General features: G+C 39.0%; 1 non-coding gene across 1 annotated transcript; it reads left to right on the plus strand.

Annotated features, from left to right (window-relative positions):
• The first annotated feature begins 370 nt into the window (after window positions 1-370).
• Window positions 371-481, plus strand: LOC137714032 (small nucleolar RNA R71). The gene has a single exon (XR_011065374.1). It is a non-coding gene; the product is annotated as a small nucleolar RNA R71 (small nucleolar RNA).
• The last annotated feature ends 20,989 nt before the right edge of the window (window positions 482-21,470 follow it).

Consider the following 21,470-nt stretch of genomic DNA (forward strand, 5'->3'; position numbering starts at 1 on the left):
GAGGTTCACTTGCTCTTGAACATACTCGGGATAAGCCTCCCTAGATGGACATTGATGAGTAGGGTGGTTTGATAAGTTGCAAATGGCACACACTTCATTTGCTTTTGGCACCATGTTGAGCACGGATTCAAGCTTCCTTTCTAGGTTAGCTACCTGCAACAAAAGCTCATGATTAGAACTTGTTTCATAGACTCCAATTTTCTTACCCCTTAAATCTTTGTGTTGAGCATTAGACCCCAACATCTCATAAATGTTATATGACTCTTGAGCATTCTTTTTCTTCAATGCTCCACCTGTTGCATTATCAACAGCTGATTGACAAGTTTGGGTTAGTCCATCATAGAAAATTTGCATTTGTAAGTGAAAAGGTAACCCATGGTGTGGACATTGTATCAAGAGGCCTTTAAAACGCTCCCAACACTCGTTGAAAGGTTCTCCATCATCTTGTTTGAAGTTGAAGATTTGTCCCCTTAATGTGGCTGTCTTTTGAGTGGAAAAGAACTTCTCCAAGAACTTCTTAGCCACGGCATCCCATGTAGTGAGGGAACCTGGTGTTAGAGTCATCAACCAACTCTTGGCCTTATCTTTCAAGGTGTAAGGAAACACTCTCATCCTCAAATTTGCTTCACTTACTCCCTGCAAAGGTAAACCACTCACAACATTGTAAAACTCTTTAATATGAGCTAAAGGGTCTTCATTAGGTAAGCCATAAAATGAAGGAAACATATGGAAATGTGAAGATTTGAGATCATAGTTTCTAGCTTCTGTGGGCAGCAAGATGCATGAAGGTGAATTTGGTATGATTGGTTGAGCAAAGTCCTCCAAAGCTCGAAGCTCATCTTCATTGCCCGCCATCTCCTCTTCTCCTTCCCAATTAAATTGCTCAGATTCTTTACTTGTTGAACTAGGTGAATTCCCTTCCTCTTCCTCACGGATAATGGATGAACTTGATGGCACAAAGTTGTCCAAAGTGTGGCCCTTCAACCGTTCAATTCTTTGGCCTAACTCAACAAGTCTATTTGACATATACTACCTGAAATAAAATAACACAAGTGTGAATGAAAATCTACTAGCAAACAACAATGAAATGAACAAAAATAAACTTAAAAACGTTTGAAAGGACTCAAAGGACTCAAAACAGATTCACAAGACTCAAAACAAGCTAAAAACTCTAAAAAATGCCTAAAAACACCAACTGGGCAGTTTTGACACTAAACTCAATTTTGGACGAAAATTAGATTTGAGCTTGACTCAAAATGCTTCAAAACACAAGATAAGACAGATTCTAAGCCAAAAACTTAACAAAATATGGGGAGAAATTGTATTTGGACGAAATGCAATTAAATGGACAGATTATAACGAAAGCAGATTGTAAAGCAAATTGATGTAAACCAATGGATAATGGAATGGCTAAGGGATTCTTTTCCACACATGAAATGTATGCAACTTAAATCAACTTCCAGTTATCAATTTGACAAGTTATGAACCTTGACACTAATCAAAATAGCAAACAAGCAAACAAGCAATTACAAGGGACTGAAATCAGTCCCCGGCAACGGCGCCATTTTTGTTGATGTATAATTCCTTCCTAATGCTAGAATATATTTAGTATAATGGCACAAGCAAGGGTGTCGAATCCGCAGGGACTAATTGGACCTATATAACTACTTGTTTTGCAAGAACTCTAAGAAATGAATCAAACTAAACAAACTAGGCAGATTTGGAAATGAATCAAACTAGTCTAAATAGACAGATTTGTTGTTGTAACTTGAAAGCATGAGAAAATGAAGTAAACACAAATAAATGAATCAACAACTAATGTAATGGGATAGTATCAATGGAAATGAAGCTAGGGATTCAGTTTCACCATTGCTCAACTAAGTCCATGTTTGTCAAGTTAGTTTGTACTCATTCATCTACCTATTTCTTGAGTTTGTTTCACTTGGATATGATCAACCATATGATGTGTGGATTTGATCAAATGTCTCTAATCATGAACCTAATTGTGATGTGCAACTTTGGTTCATAATCAAGTTTATGTAATGTACAAGAAACTTTCATAAAACCAAAGGGAATAACTCGGCAGGATGTGTGCTAAACACTCCCTTCATTCATTCACATATCTACCAAGATTATGCATGATGTGTGTTCTAATCTTGGCTACACAACTTTGTGATTAATTCAAATGATGATCAAACATTAAAATCAACACACTAAGTCACCATTAAAACAGAAAATGAAACAAGAAATAGATGGACAAACTGAGCATTCTAACTTAATTACATGGCAAACTTTGCAAGGTTACATCGAATCCCTAGAGGAAGATTAGTTACACTTCATGTTTACAAAGGTTTAACATAAAAATAAATAACATGAGTGAACATAAGATTAAGAAGGAGAAACCCTTGAAGCAAAACTGATGTTGAAGTCCTTGAAGAGTTCCTTGGTGTTGCTTCTCCAAATGTGGTGCGGATGAAGGTAGAATGGCTTGGTTGAATGGTTTCTGCCCTTGGGAAAGAAAATGGACAGAGAATGGAGTGAAATGGGAGAGGTTATGGGTGTGTAATGGACTGGTTGAAGAAGAAAACTTGCGGATGGAAGAGAGTGTGTAATGGAATCCAATCCGAGAGAGAGAGTGAGTGAGTCCCTTAGTGCATTTCTGCAAAGCATGGACATGATCTGCAGGTATGTGGTTTATTTTATTCAAGACACATGTGGAATGTCTGCAAGCATGAAGTGGGTAACCTGAAATTGGTTATAATAATCTGGAAATGGTATGGAAGTGCACGGGATGGACATGAAGGATTAGGAAATGCAAAGGTGATCTGTTTAGGTGTTGGGAATGCATAAGAGAGATGGGAATGCATGTGTTTCTGAGGTGGTGGACGCACGGCATGGGCAATGTCCAAGCATGTGGCTATTTTAATTGACTCATGCATGTGGATTTCTGCAAGGCTGAATTGTTTGTACAAATTCTGGAAAGGTGAAGAAAGCACACGACATGGAATGATGGAATGAGTGAATTTCTGGAATAAAGGATGCAAGGAGTGGTTTGTTTAATCACAATGCATGTGAATTTCTGCAAAGATGAAGTGGAGAAAGATAATGGAGTGTAAGGTCAGATTGTGAGTCATGCATGTGAGGGATGTTTTGGGTGTTAAAACATGGAATCTGCACGGAATGGAATGATTGTGTTTGTTGGTGTCAAAATGGCTGAAATGAATTAAGTGATGGAAATGGGTGTTTTTGGCGCAAAAGGGAGGTGGACAAGTAGTGGAATGCACAATCTGACTTGGTGCTAGAAGTGCATAAAATGATGGGATGATATGGGAACACACGGCCAAGGTTGTGACATGCATGTGAATGCATGTTTTGGTGTTGGAACCACATAGCTGACTTCAATGATTTTGCCTTCCCATTGATCCAAATTCACACTTGGCTGCACACTAACACCAAATAATGTAAAATGCAACTAGTTTAATCCAAAACAATCACAAAGAAGCCAAATAAGGAAGATATAAATGTATGCAAAATGTGACTTATCAGCTGGATTAACATGCGTATTCCATAGTTATGAATGCCTAGTCGATGTTTATGATTTCCGTTGAACTTAATGATCTTTGTTGAATGTCTCTATCATGCGTATTCCATAGTTAGGGACTTTGATTAGGAATAATTTGGTTGTAATGCGTATCCCATTCAATCCAATGAATCTAGGGAAATCTGAAAGTTAATTTAAGCGGACCTAATTAACTTGGAGCATTGTCATTCATCGTTTGTTGAAGTCATAACTGGGAATCAAATTATATGCATATGTTCATGTGTGGATAAGGAACCCTCTAACTAGTTTCTCATCATTCTATTTCATCAAAATCGGTTTTAGAATCTGTTTTGTTTCCAAGTTTCTGTTTTAATTTTAAATTCGTCAAAACCAATCCCCCATTTATTTTAAAGTGTTAGATTAGTTAGAAATACATTTAGTTTGTGTTTTTAAGAGTCTTGAGTCAAGTTACAACTTAATTTCGTCCAAATTTGTGTTTGTGCTCAAAACTGCCCAGAAAGTGGTTTTTAGGCAGATTTGAGTGTGTTTGTGCTGTTTTGAGTCTTTTAGTTTGTTTGAGTGTTTTAAATTTTAGGTTTGCATTCATTAAGTCTAGTTTAGTGTTCTAAATATTGCTTTTACATTTTTGAGTCAATTTCACATTGATTAGCATCTCTAGTTAATCCCCGGTCTAGAACGATCCCTATTTGCTCATATACTACAATTGTCATCCATAGGGTTTAATTTGTCTGTCAAGTTAATTTTCACATCAAATTTTGGCGCCGTTGCCGGGGATTAGCAAAATTGCTAATTTTTGCCGTATGTTTTTAGTGTAATTTACCTAGTTTTCTTATTTTGTTTTGTTTTCTTGGTTTAGGTACTAGTGCATGACGCGGAGTTCTCAAACTGTGCATGCACATATCTTGGACTTTAACGACGATTTTGAACGTGATTTGAGAAGAAAGAGGAGGCATCCCGAAACTAGTGAACCTAGTTCAAGTTCAGAGGCCGAATCTGAGTTTGAAAGAGTGGAAGAAGAAGTTATGGCAGCGGACAATCGGACCATTAAAGAGCTTTCGGCCTCAGGGTTGGCCAATGCCGCACCATTATGCATTCAATACCCCGCGGCTGCCCAAGGCAAGACCGATGTATTCGAGTTGAAGTCAAGCTTGTTGCACCACATTCCGAAATACCATGGGCTTTCCATGGAAGATCCCAACAAGCATCTCAAGGAGTTCGAGGTTGTTTGTTCAAGCATGACACCCATAAATGTCGATGGGAACATTCTGATGATGAACGCTTTTCCATTCTCACTTTTGGAAAAGGCGAAGGATTGGCTGTACGAGTTAGCACCCGGAACGGTTACATCTTGGAATAGTATGAAAAGAGCTTTCTTGGAGAAGTTTTTCCCAACTTCAAGAGTCATTCTCTTGAGGAAACGGATTAGTGGCATCCAACAAAATCAAGGTGAATCGTTTCCTTCTTATTATGAACGTTTTAAATCACTTGTTGCTTTTTGTCCACAGCATCAAATGAAGGAGGAGCTGCTCATTCAATACTTCTACGAAGGACTCATTCCCATGGAACGCCAAATGCTTGATGCCTCGGCGGGAGGTGCGTTGGTGGATAAAACTCCGGGGGATGCAAAAGTTCTAATTGCCAACCGAGCACATAATGCACAACAATACGAAGGTGTTGGACAAAGAGACCCCTCACGGCCACAAGTGAATGAGGTAAGTTCTATGCCCGAAATTCAATCCCAATTAGCTAACCTTACTTCTATTGTTTCTCAGTTGGCCGAGGGAATGAAGATTCATGGACTAAGTGTGTGTGGCGTGTGCTCTATGCAAGGACATGCCAACGATCAATGCCCTCAATTGATTGAGAATGGGGGTTGGGAATCTGCCAATGCCGTGGGTTTTGGGAACCAAAATCAACCACGCCATTATCCATACTCTAATACCTACAATCCGGGGTGGAGGGACCATCCAAATTTCAAATGGCTGGATCCTCAACAACCCCAACAACAAGGAGGATTTAGGCAGCAACCACCGGGCTTTTATACAAAGCCATTCGTCCCCAATCAAAACCAAGTGCAATCTGCCCCAACAACCTCAGGTATGTCTTTGGATAATGATCAAGTTGTTAAGTTACTTACTACTTTGACGCAGGAAGTACAAACCCAAAATAAGGAGAGACAAATCCAAGACAAACGGGTGGATAATTTGGAGAAGCAAATGGGTCAAATTGCCGAGTTTATGGGGCAAATTAGAGAACAAGGCAGATTGCCTAGTTCAACCGTTATGAACCCGAAGGGAGGATTTGAAACCGCTAAGGCCATCATGTTGAGAAGTGGTAAACAGGTTGGAACGAACTCAAATACATCCAAATCAAGTCAAGACGAGGAGGACAAGTTGCTGCAAGAAGAAGCACAGGGAGCAAAACCCACGGCCAAGGATGACCAAACCTTGCCGAATTCATCTAGTCCTCCTAAACCGTCCCAAACCACCAAGGTAAGTCCCAATTCGACTTTTTCTAGTTCTATTCCACTAAATGTGCCCTTTCCTGGCAGGTTTAGGCAATCAAAGAAGGAAGAAGCCGAGAAGGACATTCTAGAGACCTTTCGGAAAGTTCAAGTCAATATCCCGCTCCTTGATGCGATTAAGCAAGTCCCGAGGTATGCTAAGTTTTTAAAAGAACTTTGTACAACAAGGAGAAGGATTTCAAACAAAGAGGTGGTTCAAGTAAGTGAAAATGTCTCTGCTGTGTTACAAAGGAAATTACCCCCTAAATGCAAAGATCCGGGTAGTTTTACAATTCCGTGCGTTATTGGTAATACTAAGTTTGAACAATGCATGTTAGACTTAGGGGCTTCGATTAATGTTATGCCATACTCTATTTATGCATCTATGAACTTAGGTGAGCTTAAAAATGATGGTGTGATAATTCAATTAGTCGATCGTTCTAATGCATATCCAAAGGGTGTTTTGGAAGATGTTTTGGTACAGGTTGGTAATTTGATTTTTCCAGCGGATTTCTACGTGCTTGACATGGAGGATTCACCCCATTCCACCCCATTGCCGATTCTATTAGGGAGGCCCTTCATGAAAACAGCCCGCACCAAGATAGATGTGTTTAAAGGAACTTTAACGATGGAATTTGATGGGGAAGTCATTGATTTCAATCTTTCTGAAAGTATTAAATTTCCTAAGGAAGATCATTCTTGCTTTTCTATTGATATAATTGATGAGTTGGCGCAGGAATTTCTCGATTCTATGGAGAGGGATACACTTGAAACAACAATTGCACAAGGAATTGGGCAAAAATCTGGTTTTGCCGTGCCTAGAAGTGTGGAGGAGGCCGAGATAGTGGCTGCCCTTGAGTCACTACCTCAACACCATGGTAAGCCTTCTAACCCAATTTCAATTTTAGTTTCCACTAATAAGTTGTTACCCTCAGTGATTCAGGCACCCGTACTTGAGCTTAAACCGTTGCCCGATCATTTAAAGTACGTCTATCTGGGAGACAACGAGACATTGCCCGTCATTGTCTCCTCATCACTCACGGCCATAGAGGAGGAGAAGTTGATCCGAGTGTTGAAAGAGCACAAGACGGCCATTGGGTGGACTTTGGCCGATATTAGGGGAATTAGCCCGACTATGTGCATGCATCGCATACTTCTAGAGGAGGGGGCTAAACCAATTCGAGAGGCTCAGCGCCGTCTCAACCCTCCAATGATGGAAGTTGTGAAAAAGGAGATTATCAAACTTCTTGATTGTGGAGTGATTTATCCGATCTCTGATAGTCATTGGGTGTCACCGGTGCAATGTGTTCCAAAGAAGTCCGGAGTGACAGTGGTGAAGAATGACGAGAATGAGCTTGTGCCAACCCGTATCCAAACAGGTTGGCGAGTGTGCATTGATTATAGGAAGCTCAATGCCACCACAAGGAAGGACCATTTCCCTTTGCCGTTCATTGATCAAATGCTTGAAAGGTTAGCCGGTCATTCTTTTTATTGTTTCCTTGATGGTTATTCTGGATATAATCAGATTGTCATAACGCCGGATGACCAAGAAAAGACAACTTTCACGTGCCCCTTTGGTACTTTTGCTTATCGTCGCATGCCTTTTGGTTTATGCAATACTCCGGCCACGTTTCAAAGGTGTATGGTAAGTATCTTTTCAGATTTTGTGGAAAAGATTATTGAGGTATTTATGGATGATTTCAGTGTGTTTGGTGATTCATTTGATGGTTGTTTGGAAAATCTCACAATAATTTTGAAACGATGTGTAGAAACTAACCTTGTGCTTAATTGCGAAAAATGTCACTTTATGGTTAGACAAGGCATAGTTCTAGGGCATATTGTTTCAGAAAGAGGAATTGAAGTGGATAAATCGAAAATAGATCTTGTACGCTACTTACCCTCTCCTACTTCGGTTCGAGAGGTTCGTTCGTTTCTTGATCATGCAGGATTTTATAGGCGATTTATCAAGGACTTCTCCAAGATCTCAAACCCTCTTTGCCGTCTCCTCCAGAAAGATGTGGCATTTGACTTCAACGAGGAGTGTGAGAAGGCGTTCAATCACCTCAAAGAAATGCTAACTTCGGCCCCTATCATAGTTCCACCGGATTGGAGCCTTCCTTTTGAGCTTATGTGCGATGCTTCCGATTATGCATTAGGAGCTGTTTTGGGGCAAAGGAAGGAAAAGAGGCCGCATGTTATCTATTATGCCTCTCGGACTTTAAATGATGCACAATTGAATTATTCTACCACTGAAAAAGAACTTCTTGCTGTTGTATTTGCTTTAGATAAATTCCGTTCTTATTTGCTTGGTACTAAAGTTATTATTTATACTGACCATGCAGAATTGAAGTATTTGTTCACCAAGAAGGAGGCCAAACCACGACTCATTCGTTGGATGCTTCTTCTCCAAGAGTTCGATATCGAAATCCGGGACAAGAAGGGAAGTGAAAACGTGGTGGCTGACCACTTGAGCCGTATGGTGCATGAGGAGGATGCCGTGCCTATCATAGAGACATTCCCAGATGAGCAACTGATGTCCGTCAAGGTAAGTGAACCGTGGTATGCTGATTTGGTGAATTATTTGGTGTCTAAACATGTTCCTAGTGAATTACTTAAACACCAATGTGATAAATTGAAGAAAGAGGCACGGTTTTATGTGTGGGATGACCAGTATTTATGGAAATATTGCCCTGACCAAGTTATACGTAGGTGTGTGCACGATTCTGAGTTTAATGCTATTCTAACCTTTTGTCACACTTATGCTTGTGGGGGACACTTTGGCACTCAAAGAACAGCACTTAAGGTGTTAGAATGTGGTTTCTATTGGCCTACCATCTTTAGGGATGCTAGAACATTTTGCATGTCTTGTGATCGATGCCAAAGAACGGGCAATATTGGTCCTAAACAACAAATGCCGCAAACCCCCATTTTTAGTGTTCAAATCTTTGATGTTTGGAGTATTGATTTTATGGGTCCCTTTCCTTCGTCACATGGGTTTCTTTATATATTGCTTGCTGTGGACTATGTGTCGAAATGGGTGGAAGCAAAAGCCACCCGAACTAATGATTCTCGAGTGGTTGCAGATTTTGTGAAAACTAACATTTTTGCAAGGTTTGGAATGCCACGAGTGCTAATCAGTGATGGAGGTTCCTGATAGGAGCATATTCATGCGACTTAAATGGCTTGTTCTCGTGCATTTACGTTATGTTTCTTTAGTTATTTTAGTACTTTAAGCTATTTTCGTGTGTTTGTAGGTCCAAAGGGCTAAAGGAGCAAAAAGATGCATTTTGGAGACTTTTGGAGCACTTTTGGGCTAAGGATGGATAGCTTATGCTTGGAGCCAAAGTGTTGGACGAAATTGAAGACCTAATTGAAGACCAAAGTGTTGGAACCTTGTTCCCTTTAGTTTTAGGACATTTAAACCTTTCCTAATCCCAATCATGCCATGCATAACCTCACTCCATTCTAACACATTGTCATTGCACATGCATTTCCTTCATTAATTAACCCACATGCTCTCATTACTTATCATCATCACATATCATATCACTTATCATAACCACTTATCATCATCACATATCATATCACCTATCTTAAACACTTCCACATATCATTTACCACTTATCATTCATCACTTATCATTCACCACTTATCATTCATCAACACATGCATTCACATGTTTTCACAACCTAATTCACATGCACATTCATCCACCTTTCTCCCTAAAACCGTGCACATGCAAACACATTCACCCACATGCACCCTTTATTCTTTCATCATTCCATCCACTCATTCATCAAACCACTCCCATCCATTTCATCATTGCAAACATTCAAACAAACACCACACATTGCCGTGACTCTTCACTCCCATTTCCAGCTTTTCCTTTGCATTCCCCCTTTAATCAATCATTCATTCCACATGCACCCAGAAATCACTCAATGCCGTGAGTTCCCATTGCATTTCCAGCTTTGCACATGCATTCACTCACCACAAACAAGTCACATGCATTCATCAACATCTCTAGCTGTTTCACATGCATTTCATTCATCATTTCCACCCCCACATGTCCCTTTAATCCACATGCATTTCCACCTAGCTTTCCACCTCACAACCACCAGAAATCAACCAAAACCGTGCATCCCCTTTACATTTCAGCCATTCCACATGCACTCATTGTCATTCCAACCTTTAATCCACATGCACTCCCATCCACCACTCATTGCCGTGCACATTCCATCAGAAAATCCACTGAATTGCACATGCATTCCCTTCATAAATAATTCACATGCATTCATCAACATTCACCACACCTTGCAGCCACATGCATCCTTTAATTCAATTCCAGAAAATCAACAACCCATGCCGTGCACATTCATACACTTCTATTTTCCATATTTTCCCCCATCTTGGCAGATTTCACATGCACACACATGCAATTCCAGCTTTCACATGCTTTCCTAGCTGTTTTTCATCATTAACCATCCACATGCATGCTTAAACAAACAACCATATACACCTCCATTCCTCCTATAAAAACCCTTGCATTCTCATTCATAATAGACACTCATTCATACTCATTCATACACATTTCAGTCACAAACACTTCCATTTCAGAAATTCATCCATTGTATATACCACAAACACTTCCCCCTTTGTGCCGTGCCCTCCCTTACAATCCGAACACCATCCTTCCATTTCCACCACTCCTCTTCCATTCCTCCACCACCCCCCAAACCATTCACACCATCAAACTATCCTTAGACCTTGTGCTACAACGAAGAGGAAGATAAGAGGGCCTAAACGTTCATACAATTCAAGTTTGAGTTGTTGGAATGTTTAGGTGTTTCTTTGATTTCAATGTTTAATTTCAATACTCTTTGTTTTGTACGAATGAGGAATGGAAGAGAAGAGGGCCTAAACGTTCATACAATTCAAGTTTGAGTTGTTAGAATGTTTAGGTGTTTCTTTGATTCTCTTTGTTTTGTACCATGAGGAACTAAACCCCCCTTTGCTAGGGGGGATTTGAAATAAATGTTTATGCTTGCATTTTGATTTGATTACTTCTAATTGCGTTTCATAAGTTGTGGATTCAATTTGTTTAACTATTTGATTGATAACTTATTTATGTATGTTTATTGAGAGTGCACACTTAATTTTCATGCATGAATTTGACGCTAGAATATAAGTGAGTTTCACCTAATAGTTACAAACTTATATTCACAAGTAGTGGAGGTTGCTTATAAACAATCGCGTTAAACGAATTCTTGGCATAAGTTTCATGCAATCATAGTAACGAATGCCCCGTCAACACTTATAATTTTCATAGAGCGTAATGATTCTTGCTTGTATCTCTATTATGCAATCATGTAGGGGACTTGTGGGGAATGTTTTGGGTTGTCGTATGCAATCATCCAATTCAATAACGTTAGGAAAATTTGAAGGTTAATTAGTGCATCACGGTTAACTTGGGGTGTTGAGAATTAATGATTTATTGAAATGCAATTGGAAATCGTTTTATTATGCAAGTATAACATGTATGGAGATGAACCCCTTAGCTAGCCTTCATTCCATTCATTCTATCACATTCACATTTACATTTTGCTTTAATTTACAATCTGTACATTTTAGTTTAATTTCGTCAAAACTCAATCCCCCATTTATTTTAAAGTGTTAGATTAGTTAGAAATACATTTATTTTGTGTTTTTAAGAGTCTTGTTTCATTTTGTTTCCCAAATTCGTCCAAAGTACTCAAGGTGCTCAAAACTGCCCAGAAAGTGTTTTTAAGGCAGTTTCGAGTGCTTTGGGTACTGTTTGAGTCTTTTGGTTTGTTTTAGTGTTTTAAAGTTTAGTTTTACATTCTTTGAGTCTAGTTTAGTGTTTTATATTACGTTTTTACGTTTTTGAGTCAAATCCAAGTGATTAACAATCCCTCCTAATCCCCGGTCCAGAACGATCCCTACTTATACATATACTACAATTTGACGAAAAGAGGGTTTAATTTGTGTGCTTAACTATTTTCGCATCAAATTTTGGCGCCGTTGCCGGGGATTAGAAAATTTGCTAATCCCTTGGATTGTTTTATTTTTGTTTGTTTTTATTCCAGATTCTTAATCTTGTTTTGTTTCTTGTTTTAGGTACTAGTTTATGACTCGGAGTTCTCATCCGATTCGTGAACATATCCTGGAGTGTTTGGGTTCTTCGTCCGGCTGCAAGACGTAAAAGAAAGCGCTACTTGGGAGGCAACCCAATGCACTGAAAAAAAAAAAAAAAAAAAAATATTTCATATATTAAATAAAATACTAAACATGGAGAAAGATGGTGCTTCACAAAGGTTGTTTACGTGAAGCCCCACTACGAGGCGTCGAAGCGGAAGGCATTGAAGGGGAAGGCATTGAAGCGGAAGGCATTGAAGCAGAAGGCATCGGAGCGGAAGGCATCGGAGCGGGAGGCATCGGAGCTAGAGCATTCCAGGCCTCAGTACTTGGCCAAACGCTGGCTGATCTAGGAAAAAGGTTCCTCTGGAGGAAAGACGAAAACCTTTGACGGTCACTTTGAATCCGACCTTCAGACTCTTGCAGCTCATCAAGCTTCCTCTTCATGCCCGTCGAATAGTTGTTTGCAAGCACGTGCAAACTTCTATTCTCGTACTTAAGCTGCTGGATCTCCTGCTTGAGACTTTCCACCTCTGCCATCAATGATTCCACCTGACGGGAGCGGGCAAGCAGGCGTTGGCCCATGTTGGACACAAAACTCGCACACTGAACACTAAGTGCGAGGGATTCTTGAACGGCCAACTCATCGGACCGTCCTGACAGCAGCCTACTATCTTTTGGAGTGAGGAGGTTCCTAGCTACTATTGTAGCTGTTGTGGCGTCCTGCATCACGGAGTCTTCACCTGTAACAGGACCGTTAGAAGATAAGAAAGAAGGGCGCCATACGTTACCTTGACGCGGCGCGCCCGTATCACTGCTGAGACTCAATTCTAAGCTAAGGTTCGATGAGTTTGCCATTTTTTCAGAAGTGTTCAAAGAGATGGGGTGGATGGAGTTAATTCTCAAAGGGCCGGAGTCGATTTTCAAGAATGGTAAATCTTCAGATTGTGTTTGTTGTGGTGATCGATAGCTCTATAAAAAGCCAAGGCGACGCGTCCACCGATTCAAAAAGCTGGAATTTCCGGCGTAATTTAGGCGACGCGTTCTCGGCTTTTCAGAAGACGCGTTCAACTTTGTCAAAAGATTTCTTCTTTTCAGACAACACGTGGAGGCCATCATCGCAACTACACATCTTTAGCCGACAAGCGCAAAGTTCGGCGACGCTTTCTCTGCTTTTCAGAAAATGCGTGCAGCTTTGTCAAAAGGAGCCGCATCCGCACTACTACGTGTCGTTCAGAAAGCGAAGGGGCGTCGTTCAGAAATCGAAGGGGCGCCTGCTCAGAAATCGAAGAGGCGTCGTTCTGATATCGAATTGACATTTGTCGACAAGGGTAAAAGAACAGTACCACCACTTGATATTATCTCTATATATGTCGACCTTCGTCTTTTATGGCAAGGCAAACCTGAAGAAAATGCCCAACTCTCCCTCACCTCTGAGGGCGCACTCCCAGCAAAGCCTTTCGAAATACCCAATTTAGCCTTTCGAAGACTAAAAGGATCCTGCTGCCCAGTTCAAGAAGTAGCACAAAGAAAAATCAACGATGGGCAGAAACCAGTTCAAGAGTAAGCCTGTGGAATCACAAAGATCAAAGCCTCAATGCAATCACCAAGGAGAAGAGGGAATTTACACTCCATAACCAGATTTGCGTCCCTAAACTCTTCTCTTTGTTAGTTACATTATGCCATGTTTAGTATGTTTAAATGTTTTTTTGTGTGTTTACTTATGTTTTGTGTGAATCTATGCTTAAAACATTGAGGACAATGTTTGATTTAAGTGTGGGGGGGTAACTAAAGTGTTTTGATGCAAATTCGTAGGGTTTACCATAACTTCTAATGTTGTTCCTTGCTATTTTAAGGTGTTTTTAAGTTGTTTTAGAGTGTTTTAGTATGTTTTGTTTTTATAACTCCGAAAATCACATAAAAATTTGAAAAACTTGTTTTTAAAAGCCTAAAAAGAGTGTTTTGAGTCGTTTTTGTGTGTTTGTGTCTTAGGGTACCTTCCAACAAAATGACAAGGATTTGGTTTGTAATTGCATGACTGTTAAAGAGAGTTATAAACATGGATAAAAGTTTGATTTACTCTTGGTATATGCTTGGTTATGGTTATAATGTATGACTTCACATGCAATCATAAAAGAAAAATTCGTTTTTGTAACATGCTTGAAGGAAGGAACTCAAACAAACGCTACGACCCTGTGAGACTCGAGCCATTACCTTCTTTGGAGAGTTATTTTCTGTGATTCTTTGTTTTCTAAAGTTGTTGCATGATCTCATTATTCCTTGCTTGGTTGCTACTTAGAATGCAATTGTATCGTGATAGAACTAAATGCTAGAACTTATATCCGTTTCATTCAAAGCATGACATTGAATTGCATAACATATATCAAGATGAAGTTGTGTAGTTGCCACCATAGCCAAATAGCCTTACTTCCCATATTTCGTATATATTAGTTTTAACCATGTTGAGCCTCGTTTAGCCTATTTTCTTTGCTAACCACATCACCCCTTACCTAGCCTAGAGTAGGACCACCCGTACCCTTGTTCTTGAAGTATAGTGAGCATGACTTAATTGAATTCCTTTTGAGTTACATTTTGCAAGAAATGAGTGTGGGGGAGGGAAAGTTTGTTCTTAAGTTTGTATGTTTTGAGAGTCAAAAGAAAAGAAAAAAATTGTGAAAAACATATGAGAACCAAAAAGAAGAAGAAAAGAAAGAAAAAGAATGAAAATAAGTGAGAATGGACTCACAAGTGTGATTGTTGAAGAAAGGGCCCAAAAAGTTTGAATATGGCCCTAAGTTTTGTGTGACTTCCCCTTGGGTGTTCAAAGTTGACTTCTGCGTTCTAAAGGGAATTCTAAGTGCCTAATTCAATACTTTGCTCACTATTGCTTAAAGAACGTTTGTTTTCCCTATCCTTTCATTGTTAGCCAACTCCCCAAGCCCCGTTACACCCTTTGACTTCTATCTTGAGTGTTATGTGTTTCAATAGTGTGGAGTTTGGAATTGATATGAGCTTATGGAATCACTGGTTCTCATTCTAAGTAGGAGCATTCTATTCATGAGATCATATTCATGTCATTATCGTAAATCCAGAAAATGCTTTCTTTGTTATAACATATGTGAGATACTAGTCTTTCATGTTTACATCAATCTCTCACATATAACTAGTGTAGGGTGTGTAGTCAGAAAATCTGTGTGAAAATAGAGTGCATTCTTGTAAGGATTTGAGCAAATTCTCTAAGGCATGTTACTACATTCAAAACATGGTTTTAAATGCTTAATTGTGAAATAGTATGTGGTGACTATGATTAAGAATGTACTCAAGTGTGAAGATGACTAAAATCTATGGGACTAATGATTTTTAACTTGTCATGTGCATTGGAAATCCGTGAGACGATTGTTGGAAGGTGTAGGTTGTATTTTGTTCATTTTGTCTAGTTTCGTGTTCTTTTGTTGTTTTGTTTTGCTCGAGGACTAGCAAAAGATAAGTGTGGGGGTATTTGATAGGAGCATATTCATGCGACTTAAATGGCTTGTTCTCGTGCATTTACGTTATGTTTCTTTAGTTATTTTAGTACTTTAAGCTATTTTCGTGTGTTTGTAGGTCCAAAGGGCTAAAGGAGCAAAAAGATGCATTTTGGAGACTTTTGGAGCACTTTTGGGCTAAGGATGGATAGCTTATGCTTGGAGCCAAAGTGTTGGACGAAATTGAAGACCTAATTGAAGACCAAAGTGTTGGAACCTTGTTCCCTTTAGTTTTAGGACATTTAAACCTTTCCTAATCCCAATCATGCCATGCATAACCTCACTCCATTCTAACACATTGTCATTGCACATGCATTTCCTTCATTAATTAACCCACATGCTCTCATTACTTATCATCATCACATATCATATCACTTATCATAACCACTTATCATCATCACATACCATATCACCTATCTTAAACACTTCCACATATCATTTACCACTTATCATTCATCACTTATCATTCACCACTTATCATTCATCAACACATGTGATAGGAGCATATTCATGCGACTTAAATGGCTTGTTCTCATGCATTTACGTTATGTTTCTCTAGTTATTTTAGTCCTTTATGCTTCTTTTGTGTGTTTTCAGGTTCTAAAGGCAAGGTATGCAAAAGGATGCCTTTTGGAGCAAATTAGAGATTGGAATGGATATCATATGCTTGGAGCCAAGAGGATGGACGAAATTAAAGACTTGAAGTAGGAAAGTTAAATCCTAAAAGACCTCATGTTTAAGCATCATTGAAGACTCCTACGCATTTTAGAACACAAAAACAACATTCCTTGCAACCTTAAGACATTGTCGAGTGTTTCCTTGTGTCTCCCTTCCTTGCCATGCAAGGAAGGGCTTTGTTCCCTATTTTAAACACTTAAAGCATTCACTTATCATATCATTCACTTATCATATCATTCACTTATTATAAGCATTCACTTATCATATCATTCACTTATCAAACCATTCACTTATCACTTCCATTCACTTATCACTTATCACTTCCATTCACTTATCACTCACCACATATCATTCATTTATCACTTAACATATCATTCATTTATCACTTAATACATCATTCACTTAGCACTTATCATACTCATAATCATCTACACATTTCAACCATTTAAACATATGCATTTCAACTCACATGCATCATCATCATGCAACCAACCTTGCCACATGCTTTCCAAGCTTTCCCCCTTCATCATTAAGCCACATTCACTCCCATTTCTCTCCCCTTAACAGCCCTAAACGGTGCATAATTAAAGGACACCATTCAACACACACATGCACCAAAAGACAACATTGGCATGCATCACATGCATTTCCAACAGTTCCCCCTTTGTGCCGTGCCTTCCCTTCCACTTTCCAACCACATTCTTTCAATTCCCACTTCATCATTACACCACCTAAGCCACATGCACTCCCATTCTTTAATTCAGCCACTTAATCATTCAAACACAAAACAATCACACAACACACCAACACACATGCATCCTGAAATTCTTTGCCGTGCAATCACATGCATTTCCCTTGACATTTTCAGCCATCACACTTCATCATTACACCACCATTCACTCTTTAACCCACACACACTTCACACAAACAACATTCACATGCATTTCCAACACAAAACACACTCAAAACCGTGGCCACCTTTGCATTTCAGCATTCCCATTTGCATTTTCAGATTTCCAGCTTTCCAACCTAGCCACATTCACATGCATTCACTCATAATCATTCACCAAACTTGCAGCCACATTTCCACCCACCTCCTAGCTGTCATGTTCCCTCCATTACTCCTATAAATACCCTTGCATTCATTCATTCAATATCATCTCATTTCATACACAACACATTACAAACACATTCTCCCTTCCCTAGCCGTGAGCTTCCCATCTCTCCCCTTGTAATCCAAACACCATCATTCCATTTCCATCATTCTCCACTTCATTCCACATACACCTAAAGCCCTAAACATCTCCTTAGACCTTGTGCCACAACGAAGAGGAAGAGAAGAGTGCCTAAACGTTCATACAATTCAAGTTTGAGTTGTTGGAATGTTTGGGTGTTTCTTTGATTTCAAAGTTATGAGGAACTAAACCCCCTTTAGCTAGGGGGTGATTCGAAATATATGTTTATGCTTGCAATATGAGTTGATTACTTTTAATTACGTTTCATAAGTTGTGAATTCAATTTGTGTAACTATTTGATTGATATCCTATTTATGTATGTTTATTAAGAATGAACGCTTAATTTTCATGCATGAATTTGACGCTAGAATATAAGTGAGTTTCACGTAATAGTTATGAACTTATATTCACAAGTAGTGGAGGTTGCTTATAAACAATCGCGTTAAACAAATTCTTGGCATAAGTTTCATGCAATCATAGTAACGAATGCCTCGTCAACACTTATAATCTTCATAGAGCGTAATGATTCTTGCTTGTATCTCTATTATGCAATCATGTAGAGGACTTGTGGGGAATGTTTTGGGTTGTCGTATGCAATCATCCAATTCAATAACGTTAGGAAGATTTGAAGGTTAATTTAAGCGGACCTAATTAACCCGGGGTGATGAGTTTCATAATTTATTGAAATGCAATTAGAAATCTTTTTATTATGCAAGTGTAACATGTGTGGAGATGAACCCCTTGGCTAGCATCCATTCATTCCATTTCATCAATTTCATATTTACATTATGTTTTAATTGCGATTTGTTCATTTAGTTTAATTCCGTCCAAAACTCAATCCCCCTTTACTTTATTGTTCAATTTAGTTAGAAATCAATTTAGTTTGTGTTTTTAAAGCATTTTGAGTCTTTAGTTTGTCTTAGTGTTTTAAAGTTAGTTTTGCATTCTTTGAGTCTAGCATAGTGTTTTATATTGTGTTTTTACGTTTTTGAGTCAAAATCCAAGTGATTAACAATCCCTTCTAATCCCCGGTCCAGAACGATCCCTACTTACATCATTACTACAATTGTCAAAAAGAGGGTTTAATTTGTGCACATATAATTCTCGCATCAACATGCATTCACATGTTTTCACAACCTAATTCACATGCACATTCATCCACCTTTCTCCCTAAAACCGTGCACATGCAAACACATTCACCCACATGCACCCTTTATTCTTTCATCATTCCATCCACTCATTCATCAAACCACTCCCATCCATTTCATCATTGCAAACATTCAAACAAACACCACACATTGCTGTGACTCTTCACTCCCATTTCCAGCTTTTCCTTTGCATTCCCCCTTTAATCAACACATGCATCCCCTCACCAAGAAATCATTCATTCCACATGCACCCAGAAATCACTCAATGCCGTGAATTCCCATTGCATTTCCAGCTTTGCACATGCATTCACTCACCACAAACAAGTCACATGCATTCATCAACATATCTAGCTGTCATTCACATGCATTTCATTCATCATTTCCACCCCCACATGTCCCTTTAATCCACATGCATTTCCACCTAGCTTTCCACCTCACAACCACCAGAAATCAACCAAAACCGTGCATCCCCTTTACATTTCAGCCATTCCACATGCACTCATTGTCATTCCAACCTTTAATCCACATGCACTCCCATCCACCACTCATTGTCGTGCACATTCCATCAGAAAATCCACTTAATTGCACATGCATTCCCTTCATAAATAATTCACATGCATTCATCATCATTCACCACACCTTGCAGCCACATGCATCCTTTAATTCAATTCCAGAAAATCAACAACCCATGCCGTGCACATTCATACACTTCCATTTTCCATATTTTCCCCCATCTTGGCAGATTTCACATGCACACACATGCAATTCCAGCTTTCACATGCTTTCCTAGCTGTTTTTCATCATTAACCATCCACATGCATGCTTAGACAAACAACCATATACACCTCCATTCCTCCTATAAAAACCCTTGCATTCTCATTCATAATAGACACTCATTCATACTCATTCATACACATTTCAGTCACAAACACTTCCATTTCAGAAATTCATCCATTGTATATACCACAAACACTTCCCCCTTTGTGTTGTGCCCTCCCTTACAATCCGAACACCATCCTTCCATTTCCACCACTCCTCTTCCATTCCTCCACCACCCCCCAAACCATTCACACCATCAAACTATCCTTAGACCTTGTGCTACAACGAAGAGGAAGATAAGAGGGCCTAAACGTTCATACAATTCAAGTTTGAGTTGTTGGAATGTTTAGGTGTTTCTTTGATTTCAATGTTTAATTTCAATACTCTTTGTTTTGTACGAATGAGGAATGGAAGAGAAGAGGGCCTAAACGTTCATACAATTCAAGTTTGAGTTGTTAGAATGTTTAGGTGTTTCTTTGATTCTCTTTGTTTTGTACCATGAGGAACTAAACCCCCCTTTGCTAGGGGGGATTTGAAATAAATGTTTATGCTTGCATTTTGATTTGATTACTTCTAATTGCGTTTCATAAGTTGTGGATTCAATTTGTTTAACTATTTGATTGATAACTTATTTATGTATGTTTATTGAGAGTGCACACTTAATTTTCATGCATGAATTTGACACTAGAATATAAGTGAGTTTCACCTAATAGTTACAAACTTATATTCACAAGTAGTGGAGGTTGCTTATAAACAATCGCGTTAAACGAATTCTTGGCATAAGTTTCATGCAATCATAGTAACGAATGCCCCGTCAACACTTATAATTTTCATAGAGCGTAATGATTCTTGCTTGTATCTCTATTATGCAATCATGTAGGGGACTTGTGGGGAATGTTTTGGGTTGTCGTATGCAATCATCCAATTCAATAACGTTAGGAAGATTTGAAGGTTAATTAGTGCATCACGGTTAACTTGGGGTGTTGAGAATTAATGATTTATTGAAATGCAATTGGAAATCGTTTTATTATGCAAGTATAACATGTATGGAGATGAACCCCTTAGCTAGCCTTCATTCCATTCATTCTATCACATTCACATTTACATTTTGCTTTAATTTACAATCTGTACATTTTAGTTTAATTTCGTCAAAACTCAATCCCCCATTTATTTTAAAGTGTTAGATTAGTTAGAAATACATTTAGTTTGTGTTTTTAAGAGTCTTGTTTCATTTTGTTTCCCAAATTCGTCCAAAGTACTCAAGGTGCTCAAAACTGCCCAGAAAGTGTTTTTAAGGCAGTTTCGAGTGCTTTGGGTCCTGTTTGAGTCTTTTGGTTTGTTTTAGTGTTTTAAAGTTTAGTTTTACATTCTTTGAGTCTAGTTTAGTGTTTTATATTACGTTTTTACGTTTTTGAGTCAAATCCAAGTGATTAACAATCCCTCATAATCCCCGGTCCAGAACGATCCCTACTTATACATATACTACAATTTGACGAAAAAGGGTTTAATTTGTGTGCTTAACTATTTTCGCATCAGTTCCCATTTTTGTAATCGAACCATCAAGGCGTTGCTCAAGAAATATAATGTCACGCATAAGGTGGCCACACCTTATCATCCTCAAACGAGCGGGCAAGCCGAGGTTTCGAATAGGGAAATCAAGCAAATTCTTGAGAAGACCGTGGGGCCTACAAGGAAGGATTGGAGTTTGCGCTTAAACGATGCATTGTGGGCGTATCGCACTGCCTACAAAACCCCCATTGGGATGTCACCTTTTCGGCTCATCTATGGGAAGCCATGCCATCTTCCCGTCGAATTAGAGCATCGTGCACATTGGGCTGTCAAAAC

Source organism: Pyrus communis, chromosome 13 (genome assembly GCF_963583255.1).
Source record: "Pyrus communis chromosome 13, drPyrComm1.1, whole genome shotgun sequence".
Taxonomy (NCBI): Eukaryota; Viridiplantae; Streptophyta; class Magnoliopsida; order Rosales; family Rosaceae; genus Pyrus; species Pyrus communis.